Below are 12,271 nucleotides of genomic sequence, written 5' to 3'. Positions count from 1 at the left end.
ATCCTTGCTGACTAATCCGAAGCGATGACACAAAGTTTTTGCATCTCGATTATTGAGGTTCAATGTTTCTACTTGAAATCTCTGAAATATGTTTTGCCATAAAGTAACTTGTTGTTGGTGTTCACCATTGACCGTTTTTTGTGTAACATGAACATAATTCCTGCAAATGTATTCATCTTTAGCTAAGCTAAATTTGCGACCTCGAACGAGCATATTATATTTATGGAGTGAAAGAATGAAGATTGAAGAAATGGTGTGAGTTGAAATGATATATGATATTGTATTTATAGGGTGATGAATTGATGACCGTTGGATGAGATGCAGTGGGTGACCGAGTTTACACCGCTACCGGTCTACTTTTGACCGGACGGTCTATATTACACTGAGCAGTCGAGACTCGACCGCTCGGTAGGGACTCGACATGGCCTGGAAAAGTGGCAAGTTTGCCACTTTGCCATGCCCATAGTGGGTGCAAAGTTGAAAACTCATCGCTTTGCCATGCCCATAGGAACCAGCCTAATGTGGGGATTTAACAAGAGTTGACATTTGAGTTGGTTTCTGTAATAAATTAGATTTTACGGATAATCACTTTCGTCTTGTTTTTAAAAGAGTACTCAATCTCAATTATTTATTTATTTGATCGGTAAAGAATTTGGCACTGATGAGTTTCGAACACAGGTCACTGCAGGTATCATCACCTAATGACTTTTCCATTGTAGATTTTTAAAAAAAAAAAAATAACTAAGAAGAGAAAGAAGACTCACTTAACAAGCAAGTAATACACGAAAGAGGAGAATTCAACCACTGATTAGACAGATGGTGTTCAACCGCATGAGATGTTAAGGAGTGATCCATGACATTATCCTTATTTTTGATGAAACTAAACTCAACAGAAGAAAACAGGTTTATCTTTCCCTTAATTCTGGAACTAGTACTCTTGATCCTCTAAGGAATAGTAAAATTGTTGTATTTCAGATAGTTGATCACAATGAGAGAGTCACATTCATTTTATAATGTCTTTAGCCTCTTACTGATGGCTAGTTCAATACTTACCAAGGCACAATACGCTTCTGCTTCCACATAAGAGCTGAAATCAAGAACCTTCGCCAGAAAATCATCAAACCGGAGTAGCAATTCCTAGCCATCAATAAAAGATCTTGTTCAGTAGACCACACTATTTCACAGGAATCTAAATGATCTTATTCAATAAGAAGTACAATAGCCTCCTACGACATTGACTGCATATTGATATTTCCTTTGTTAAAAACGATATTATTTTTTTTCCAGAAGACCCATAGTAGACAAGTACCTATTTTTAGTTTTGAAGAATCACCACCTTCTAACGGCCAGTTCATAATGATGCACATTCAAATTCATGCTCTCACCAGTTCTGAAGTTCAATGAAGAAGAAAAGAAATGGGCTTGGGAAACTGGGAAATACAGAAAAAGATGCTACATTGATTCAATAACACCGTTGCACAATACTTCACCATTCTGCTTCCAACTGCAATACCATTGTCGAACATTCGTAATAGAAACATATGAATCATATGGGAATAACTTTTATCATCCAAAATTTCTTTCAAGGAAATTCTTCAGAGTTGCCAGCATTGGAGGAGGAAGGAAGTATGTCTTGTAGAGTATTAATGAAGGATTTATTTGAAAAAACCCCATTAGGGTGGTGAATCTAAAGTAATTTATCCTCATATTCTTCTCTTTGATTGTTACTAATGTAGATTTCCTGAACTTTTGTAACTTCATGAAGAGGAAACAGTTGTTGAAGTTTGTCTGTGTCCCATCTGATAGGATTTTCAAGAATAAGTTCACTAACTTGAGAAGGACAGTTAGTAACATTCTGGTTGATAGTAGGACTCATGTTGTCAGTATTAGGTACCCAAGGGTCATTCCTAATGTTAATCTTCTCTCCATTATCAACTTCCCAGCAACAACCACCATTCATATCATCTATGCGAACCAACACTGCTGACCATGTAGAAAAATACTTTTGCACTTCATCACCTCCCAAAAATTATTTTTTTGGAGTTTGGAGATACTTTTTTCTCATAAGATGACACCATAAGCAGTCATCATTCTCTAACAGTTTCCAAGTAAGTTTGGCTATCATGGCTTTGTTCAAATGTTGTAACATTCTAATACCCAACCCACCAATATGTTTCAATTTTTCAAAGTGCTTCCAGTTAATAAAATGAGTTTTTCTTACCTCTCTGGGGTGACGCCATCAAAAGTTTCGTATAGTCCTTATGAGTCTCTCCAAGATCTTCTTAGAAATGATGGAAGTCGTCATATAGTAAGGAGGTATAAGACCAAGAACATGTTTGATCATTATGATTCTACCTGTATGAGTTAAGTAAATTCTCCTCCAACCTGCTAACTTGGAATCAAAATTATCAACCAGGATTCATAAGAACCAATCTTGTAAGATGATACTAAGAAATTGATAACCAAGATACTTATCAGTTATTTGCATTTGTTAAACACCCAACCTACTAGATCTTCTATTAGGCCTGACTCTTTTACTAAAATTAATAGCTGATTTTTTCATGTTTGCACATCGTCCTGACCATGAAGCATAAATACTAAGTATCTTTTGAATAAAGTTTGTAGTTGTAGATGGGGAAAAACGATTTGCTGGTTTTTAAGGAATTGAGGAGACGACCGTACGGAGGAGACTCCTCGAACCAAGCGAAATATTAAACCTCACACAGATGCACCGCTGCAAAGGGGGTGCTTTAGATTCGAGAGATCAATCTGTAGTACTCCGGCCTAAATCAATTCAATGACCGTTCCAGAGTAAATTAGGTCACAAGAGAGGACGGGTTGATCTATAGGATCCGTGGAGACCGGAGACGGTGTCCATGCTCGTGAATACCCAACCGCTGGACTTATATTCGAAGCCCCATTGATTAATACCTTCCCAGACAATGAAATGGTCGGCGGATTCGTGGTTCCCAAATGTCATGTATCTCTGTACTCCAAGATCTGGAAGAAATATGGTCACATTTCCACCACAGAAGTGTGGAAAGGTTTTCTTCCAACCCTTTTAACCACGGTAGCGGGGTTATTGTCGATCATCGAGGAAATGAATCAGATGCACTTGCGAGACGTCAAAAACCATGAGCTGCACCAATGGGATGAAATGATCTCGAATTGTGAGATATTGCGATTAAATGTAAGATGGCTCCGTCGTCGTCTTGAGATAATCAAGGTTCATAAGGCAGCAGAGGCTGCTGATACAATTTCCATGAATGCAACTTTACTGGATGAGGAGAGGATATTGGCTCTAGAGTCGGCAAGGGTTGAGAAAGCAGTCGAAGACTTGAAGGAAAAGACCAAGATTCTTCAGAAGAAGCTTGACGAGGCTTCTTACAGGGATTATCCGTTGCTAGATGGTTTGCTCTGAGTGAGCATTTGTGGTTGTTGTTTTTTGAGTAAATCTGAGTTTCTAGTTAGGTGAAACAGTTGATCATGGTACGAACGAATTTTGCTCATTTATGAAATGTTTAATGAACAAAGGAGCATTCGTATGCTCTTTGGAGGAATGAAATTACATTTTTGAAAATGCTTGAAATGATGAAGAGGTAGTTTATTTCATGGATCAGGCATAATAAGCTTTGAGCCATTTGCCATTGATGATGTTTCCTTCCTTTCCTCCATTGATTTCTAAAATTTTCTAGTATCCGCTAGACACTGCTTTGATAACAACATATGGTCCTTCCCATTTAGGAGATAACTTAGGAGCGGACATGTCTTGTTGAATGTGCTTTGCCGTCTTTAATACCAAATCTCCTACTTGAAATGTTCGAGGTCTTACCATTTTGTTGTAGGCTCTGGAGATCCTCTGTTTGTAAGCTTCCACATATTTTTCCACCTTGGTCCTCCTTGATTCCAGCATATCTAGCTCAGTGATTCTTGATCTGGAGATTTCGGCCTCATCCCATTGTACACCACTGGACGCTGCAATCCTGGCTGAGGGAACTTTGATTTCTGCTGGAAGTATGGCATCGGCTCCATAGACAAGGGAATATGGCGAAGTACCGATCGAGCTCGTTGGTGCAGTTCTGTAAGCCCATAGATCCATGGGTAATTGCTCATGCCATGATCGAGGATTGTCATGAATCGTCCGACTGATAATCCTGACCAAAGTCTTATTGGTACTTTCTGCTTGACCATTTCCTTGTGGATAGTAAGGCGTGGAGAAGATTTGTTTGATCCCATATTTATTGAGAAGCTTCTCAACATCTTGATTGGAAAAAGGAGTTTCGTTATCTGTGATGATATGCTTAGGAACTCCGAATCTGCATATTATGTGCTCTTTGATGAAGGCGGCAATCTTAACTCCAGTGGTGCTTCGAAGAGGAATAGCTTCGACCCACTTGGTGAAGTACTCTGTCGCAGTGATGATGTATTCGTGTTTTTTTGAAGATGCTGGATTGATCTTCCCAATGATATCTAGTCCCCAGTTGTAGAAAGGCCACGGACTATTCACAGAATTCAATAGGAGACAAGGAGTGTGGATGAGATTACCATGAGTTTGGCATTGGTGACACCTCTGAACATGTGCGGCTGCATCATCTTCCATGGTTGATAATAATATTTCTCATGAATTTGAAGAAATAGTTTCTTCTTTCCATGATGTTCTCCATCATGTACTTCCTTCAGGATTGTAAGGATTTCATGTTCGGCTAAGCACCTTAGTAAATTTCCACCAAAGCTTTTGCGGTATAAGATACCATCGAGATGGAAAAATATCATCTTTCTGAATAAGTTTGACTGCTTGCTTCTTTTCCAGTGGTAGTTCGTTGTCCCGAAGGTATTTGATGTAAGGCTCCCTCCAGTCCCCAGTGTGGTGGATCGTCAAAACCTCCAAGTGATGAGGAGGTGTTTGGAAATCAGGACAAGATCCTTGTAAGGCTCTCGATTGAGTCTCCATGGATGGATAGTAGTACCCCATTCTTTGAAGCTTTCTGTAAAGTGTTATCACTAACGTTTTCCCACAGACTTCCTCATGTATGCGTTTGAGCTGTTCTTCCGCTTCGTCGCTCCCAAGACATCGTGATAGAGATCCATCAGGGTTTCGATAGTATAGCCCTCCATGAAGCAATAAGTACTTTTTCAATTCCTTGAGGCTGACTTGGCCTTCTGAAATAGAGCTGCTCAATTCATGAATGATGGGTGCTCGCCAATCGTTCGCTGGAATGTCTTCGATCTGAGTGAGCCAAGTTGATGATACAGTATGTCTCTGTACAGTGATCGTTTTCTGTGTTCCTTCGAATTGCAGCTTGGAGGCGAGAGTTGCTAGGAAATCAGCATGCATATTGTTAGTCCGTCCAGTATGGACGATCGTTGCGTCAGCAAAATAGGTCAATAGTCGCTGAGCTTCGGTTCTGAATGGAGCAAGTGTGATTTCTTTGAGAGAATACGTTCCATTCATCTGGTTGACCAATAATTTTGAATCTCCCCTTATCTCGAGGTGTGTTGCTCCTTCTTTCTTGGCCAAGGATAATCCTAATATGAAGGCTTCATATTCCGCTGATTTGTTGGTGCAGTGGAAATCCAACTTGAACGAATGTGAGAAAACTTCACCAGATGGAGACACCAGCACTATGCCCGCTCCTCCGATGTCACTACTAGGGGTGGCAGATCCATCAAAGTATAGAAGCCATGTTTTTTCCTTGATGACCAAGATGTCTTGGAATTCGCTGGGTACTTCTTCATGTAGTGTTGTTGTGTCTTCTCCTGGAAAAGCGGCGAGCAAGTATACGACCGCTTGACCTTTGATGGATTTAGGTGGCGTGCAAGCTATGTCAAATTCTGACATCTGGAGTAGCCACTTCGCTGGTCTTCCTATCAAGGATGGCTTTGATAGCAAGAATTTTATGGTATCATCTTTGGAGATGAGTACGACCCTGTTAGATAATAAGTAATGTCTGAACTTCTGGATTGCATGTACCAATGCCAGGCATGCCCTTTCGGCCTTCGGATATCGGAGTTGAGCATCTCTCATTGTGCGGCTGAAGTAGTAAATCGGTCGTTCGACGCCTTCGTCATCTTCCTGAGCGAGGAGTGCGCCGATGGCGACGTCACTGGAGGCTGTGTAAAGAATCAGAGCTCGTCCCTGCACTAGAGACCTCATGACGGCCGGTGACAATAATATCTGCTATATTTTATGGAAAGCTTCTTGTTGAACAATTGTACAGGTGAAGCTTGCTCCTTTCTTCAGTAGAGGCGTGAACGAAGCAATGAGTTGATCTAATCCAGGAATGAAGCGTCGAATATAATTTACCTTGCCCATAAAGATCTGTAGTTCCTTCACGGTACGTGGAGGAGGCATGGTGGTAATAGATTTTTCCTTGTCGGGGTCGGCTTTGATCCCTTCAGACGTGACCAGGAATCCTAAGAATTTTCCGGAAGAAACTCCGAATGCGCACTTTAAAGGATTCATTTTTAATTTGTATTCTCTGCACCTTTCAAACACCTGCCTTAGAACTTCGAGATGAGATGCTCGAGTCTTCGATTTTACCACCACATCATCAACATAGTCTTCTACTTGCTTGTGCATCATGTCGTGGAATATGGCAGTCATGGCTCGTTGATAGGTGGCACCAACATTCTTTAATCCAAAGGGCATCATAGTGTAGTGAAAATTCCCAATGGGAGTACGGAACACAGTCTTGTTGGCGTCATGTTCATACATCTTGATCTGGTTGTACCCACTATAACCATCCATGAATGAGAACATACCGTGACCACTGGTAGCATGGACGAGCATGTCAATGTTGGGTAGAGGAAAATCATCCTTTGGACAACATTTATTCAAGTTCCTGAAGTCGACACAACATTTGATTTGACCATTTTTCTTCTTAACAAGTACCACATTTGCTAGCCACGTTGGATGAAGAATAGGTTTGATGAACCCTGCTGCCAACAGTTTCTGGATTTCGACATTGATTTGCTCATCGACTTCGTGTCTAAATTGTCTGGGCGGTTGTTTGACAACTTTGGAACGAGGGACGATGTGCAGGTGATGGGTGACGAGTTTGTCATCCAGTCCCGGCATTTCTTCATACGTCTAGGCGAAGACATCTTGATGTTCTTTTAATAATTTCACCAGCTCGGTCCGCTCCTCTGGTGATAGCGCTGAACTGATCAGGATTGGCCTTGGATCGTCTTCAGCCCCAATGTTGATTGTTTCAAGATTGTCAGTGGTAGAGTCAGTGCCGTCCTGTAGTTGTCGTGGGGCATCTTGGACTTCTTCAAGTGATTGCTCACTCTGACACGATTCTTCATGGTGGGGAGACTTTTCATCGTTCTCCCAGATTAATTTCTAATCTTTCCGTCGGCGATAAATGGCTCTCCCTTCTACGTCTCGATCGGTCGTGAAGTTTGTTCCTGGAGTTGATACTTGATCATTATGGCGTTTAGTCGGTGTAGTAGGTGACTTGATCATTTTAGCAGCTGAGGATGACAGATCGTTATCGGCCTTATCGATAGTCTTCCAGCTTGGAAGTGGAGTACTGTGAATCCTGCTTGGAGGTTCCGGGATGCCTTTTTGAGATTCAAGGAACTCAGTATCATAGACGGGAGCATAAGGAGATGATGAAGCCGGAATGCGAACGATCTTGTTGTCGAGCAGGGCCTTCATGCATTGATGGTATGTTGAAGGAACCACCTTGTTATCATGGAGCCATGGGCGTCCCAGTATTATATGGTAGTCAGGTTCTTGCTCGATCACATCAATATTCGCTTTCGATCGAATCGTCCCCACCCTCAAATCTATGTGTGCATATCCATATGTATTGCTTTGACTTCCTTCAAATCCTGTCATTAGGATGGGATAGCGAACGATTTTACCTTGTGGGAACCTGGCCATCCTGAGAGTCTTCATGGTGACAATGTTGGTAGAAGCACCGGTGTCAACAAGATCTCTTCTAAATTCGGGGCCTTTGATGAAACCAGTGACATACAATGCTCGGTGGTGTCCTTCATCCGTCATGCGATCTTCTTCTCCAAAAGATATGTTGTCGATCGAATTCTCAGGCACTAGGGAGACTTCTTCAACTAATGGTATTGGTGGCGTTATTTGCACGCTGGATGATATCTGGTTGAGTGCTTAAAATGTGTCTGTGCGCTGATCCCTGGAGAAGTGCAGGAGTTCACATAAATTTTCGATCAAATGTGTGACCTCTTGTTCCACCAGCTTCTCGTATGTGGTGAAGCTGTTGATTCGAGGGTCAGATGACGCTTCAGTCCCCGGTGTTGAGACTTCTGAAGCGGAGGTACCGCTTAACTCGGATGTTAATTTGATGAGACAGTCGAGGATGTGGTTTATCGTCTCCTTCATCAGGTCCATGTTCCTGGTATGGACCTCTAGGATTTAGCCAACTCTGCCAAAGTCGGGACCCCTCTGCCTTCCATGCCGCCAGGTGTAACATGAGGAATGTTGCCGTTTGAAATATTCTGATCTGAATTAGTTGAATTATTCCTAAGACCAACCATCTTTTGAGATTGTTAGATTGCAACCGAGAGATTAATCTCCCACTGTGGTCGCCAATCTGTAGATGGGGAAAAACGATTTGCTGGTTTTTAAGGAATTGAGGAGACGACCGTACGGAGGAGACTCCTCGAAGCAAGCGAAATGTTAAACCTCACACAGATGCAACGCTGCAAAGGGGGTTCTTTAGATTCGAGAGATCAATCTGTAGTACTCCGGCCTAAATCAAGACAATGACCATCCCAGAGTAAATTCAGTCAGAAGAGAGGATGGGTTGATCTGTAGGAGGGAAGCTGAGAAATGTGTGGAATCAATGGTAATCAAAGATTGTGGGTGTGTGAATTCTGAATACGATAAGCTCTGAGTAATTGGAATTGCTCAATTGAGAGTAGTTGCTCAATTGATGAGTTGATGATCTCGTGTTGTCAGTTTGACGTGAGATTGATGATACTGATGATGATTCAATCATGATTTAGAGACTTATTTATGTTGCTGGAATTGTAGACACCATGATTCCATGAAGTGTGACAGTTAATAGAATCAAGGAGTGGGGAAGTGGAGATCGTGTTTAAAACCAGTTGATCAACGTGTGGAGACTTGGTCGATTTTTCACCCACTACCTCGTGAATTCCTTCAAATGATTGCACGACTTGCTCACATTCCATCGTGTGTTTGAACACACGTGCCGTAGACCGCCAAACCAAAACCCTAAGTGATATCCCCCCAAGTGACACGATTGACGTCTCGTGGTTTGTTAGTCAATTGATGACTTCGTGGTTTGATGGGACGATGAGTCCATGTAGTCGTTGAGTTGAACATGATGTTCTGAAACTCGTGAATTGAACATGTCATGAGACAGAGGTATAGTTCTTACGATGAAGTGAGCAAGTATTGCTCATTCGGTGGATCATTGAATATTGATTGTTGAACCAATATTCCTTGGTTTGAACAAATATTTATCATCTGAGCAACTGTTGCTCATGTGATTAATTGTTGAATATTTGATCGTCTGAGCATGTGTTGCTCGTCTGATGGATTATTGGTAGCGTACCAAAAATATTAGTTAGAATACTGGTCGTTGAACCGAGCATAATTAATAAAATTAATGACCATTAGGTCGTCATAAAAGAATCTGGAATGATGATCCTTGGATTCAGAAACCCTAATTTGATCAATTGATGATCAATTCATGGTTCGTCAGAATTTCAACCATGGGACGAAGGAGGGAGCGACTACATGGTACCGTGGATCAACCATGTAGTGTCCATATGCTCACGTGAGAAAATACGAAGAACTCCTGAAGAGTTAACGATTTGTTGGTGAAAGAATGATTAAATGCTGGTTTAATCATTTATTCGAAAATGCTCGTCTGAGCCTTAGGTGAGAAAACCTAATTAATTATGACGAGGCGAGGGACCTACCATGGAGTCATGAAACCGGCCCTAGGTTGTCCCGTGACCGCCTGACGATCACTCCATGAAAATCCAAAGTGTTTGGGAGAGTTTTGGACCTAATACGAGCAATTGTGCAAATTAGGTCAAAACTGTGAAAATTGATGGGACCGGCTTCCGTGAGCCAAAGAGCCAATCTTGGTCGGTCAAGATAGCGTGCTTGTGTCCCCAAGACGTCCGCGTCTCAGTCCTGAGAATTTTGATATTTTCTGGCGTGCAATTAAGCATCCGTTCGAGAAAATATGCCAAAATTAGAGTTTCGACGAAACTGAGGAAAACACCATGAGATGATGAAAAATAATTATAAAATAAGGAATGAGGAGGCATGGGACCATCGTGGTTAAGGCATGGTCGGACGGTTGTGACCACGGTCCGTGGTGCCTTTTCCTTAATTTTATAATATTTTGATGATTTTATGAAAAATTCATGAATTTTGAGAAATTTGATGAATTTTGGGAGTTTCCATGAATTGAAGGAGTTTTCATGAGTTCAAGGAAGCAAAAGATATTAAAATAATAAAACAAGGGCGTGCGGGACCGTGGAAGGCATGGCCGGCCGGCTAGGGCCCGGTCCCACGAGTTTACCTAATTTTATAATGATTTTATGAAAAATCATGAATTTTGAGAAATTTGATGAATTTAGGGAGTTTCCATGAGTTGAAGGAGTTTTCATGAGTTCAAGGAAGCAAAAATATTAAAATAATAAAAAACAAGGGCGTGTGGGACCGTGGAAGGCATGGCCGGCCGACTAGGGCCCGGTCCCACGAGTTTTCTTAAAATTTTAATATTTTTAGGTATTTTGATGATTTGGGGGAATTTTTCCTAATTTGAGAGAAATACCATGAAATCAAGGAATTTGATGAATTCAAGGAAAACTAATAATAAAATAATAAAACAAAGGGGCGTGTGGGACCGACTAGGGCATGGCCGGCCGGCCAAGGCCCGGTCCCACAAGTTTTCATAATTTATTTTATTTTATTATTATTTGATGATTTGTGCAAAATACCATGAAATCAAGGAGTTTTTTCATGAAATTAGAGAAATAATAATAATAATAATAATAAAATAATAAGGAACCGTGGGTGTGGGGCCGGTTGGGACCAAGGCATGGCCGGTTTGCCAATGGTCATGCCCCATACTCCCTTTTCTTAATTTTATATTATTTTTATGGATTTATGGAAGTACCATGAAACCGAGGAGTTTCCTCAAGACGAAGGAGATTTGATAAAATGAGAGAATTTTCATCAAATCATGGAAAATAATAAAAATGCATTAAAAATATAAAACTGGCGTGGGATTGACCACGACACGGTTGGTCGGTAGTGTGTCCGTGCTCCCAGCACCCTGGTCAATATTTTAATTATTTATTATTTTCTTCTCTATTTTGCATAGGTTCATCGTTTCGTTGTATTTTTGAAATACTCGTTCGTGCGGTGACTGTTAGTGTATCATCGTTGAATACAACTTCACCATTTGAATCGGGGCTTACTTAGAGGTAGCTCAGACGCTCGGTTGTTGATTATTTATTACTAATTATGGAATGCAGTGGAGAATAATTCACAAAACTGAGTAATAAAATGTTTATTATTAATTCATAGGATTAGCTGAGGATTCGACTACGAATTCAGAATAATAAAGTGAGCATTACCATTCCATGGGATCGTAGATTCGACCATAGAATCAGAGTAATTAAGGTTTATCTATTACCATTTATGAGACCAGTTGTGGATTCGATCATGAAATCAGAGTAATGAGATAATATAGTTATTGATATTCTATGAGATCAAGCTGTGGATTGGATCATAGAATCAGAACAATTGTTATTGTCATTCCATGGGACCAGTCGTGGATTCGACCATGGAATAGGAGCGATTGTAATTAGGAATAATTAACTTTGTGGCTCTATACTAGCAGAGCAAGCTGTCTAGGAGCATTAATCATCCCGATACGAGCTTGTCGGTAAGTCATATCCTTTATATAGTCAGGGTAAACTCGTTGTTTGTTCCTGAAGACGTTATCGCTCTATACTAGCAGAGCAAGCTGTCTAGGAGCCGTCCATCACGTGATGCTATATAGAAATAATCACTGAAAGTATTCAGTATTCCTGAGATATTTCGTTGTCTGGTCGTGAGACTACATATCCACATGTACTCTGAGAGAAAGTACTCTCCGTTGAGAATTCGATGAGAGAGTCGTGTCTCGATACTTACGTCTGATTGTTGAATCAGAGCTTCGTATAATTATGAGTTTACAATTTTAGCCTTTGTCAAAAATACACCATCTACAGTAGTCTTCTCATCAAGGTTCCC

The sequence above is a fragment of the Papaver somniferum genome, unplaced genomic scaffold, assembly GCF_003573695.1.
Source record: "Papaver somniferum cultivar HN1 unplaced genomic scaffold, ASM357369v1 unplaced-scaffold_135, whole genome shotgun sequence".
In the NCBI taxonomy this organism is placed as follows: domain Eukaryota; kingdom Viridiplantae; phylum Streptophyta; class Magnoliopsida; order Ranunculales; family Papaveraceae; genus Papaver; species Papaver somniferum.
The sequence above is the reverse complement of the archived record's forward strand: the minus strand, read 5'-3'. Positions refer to the sequence as shown.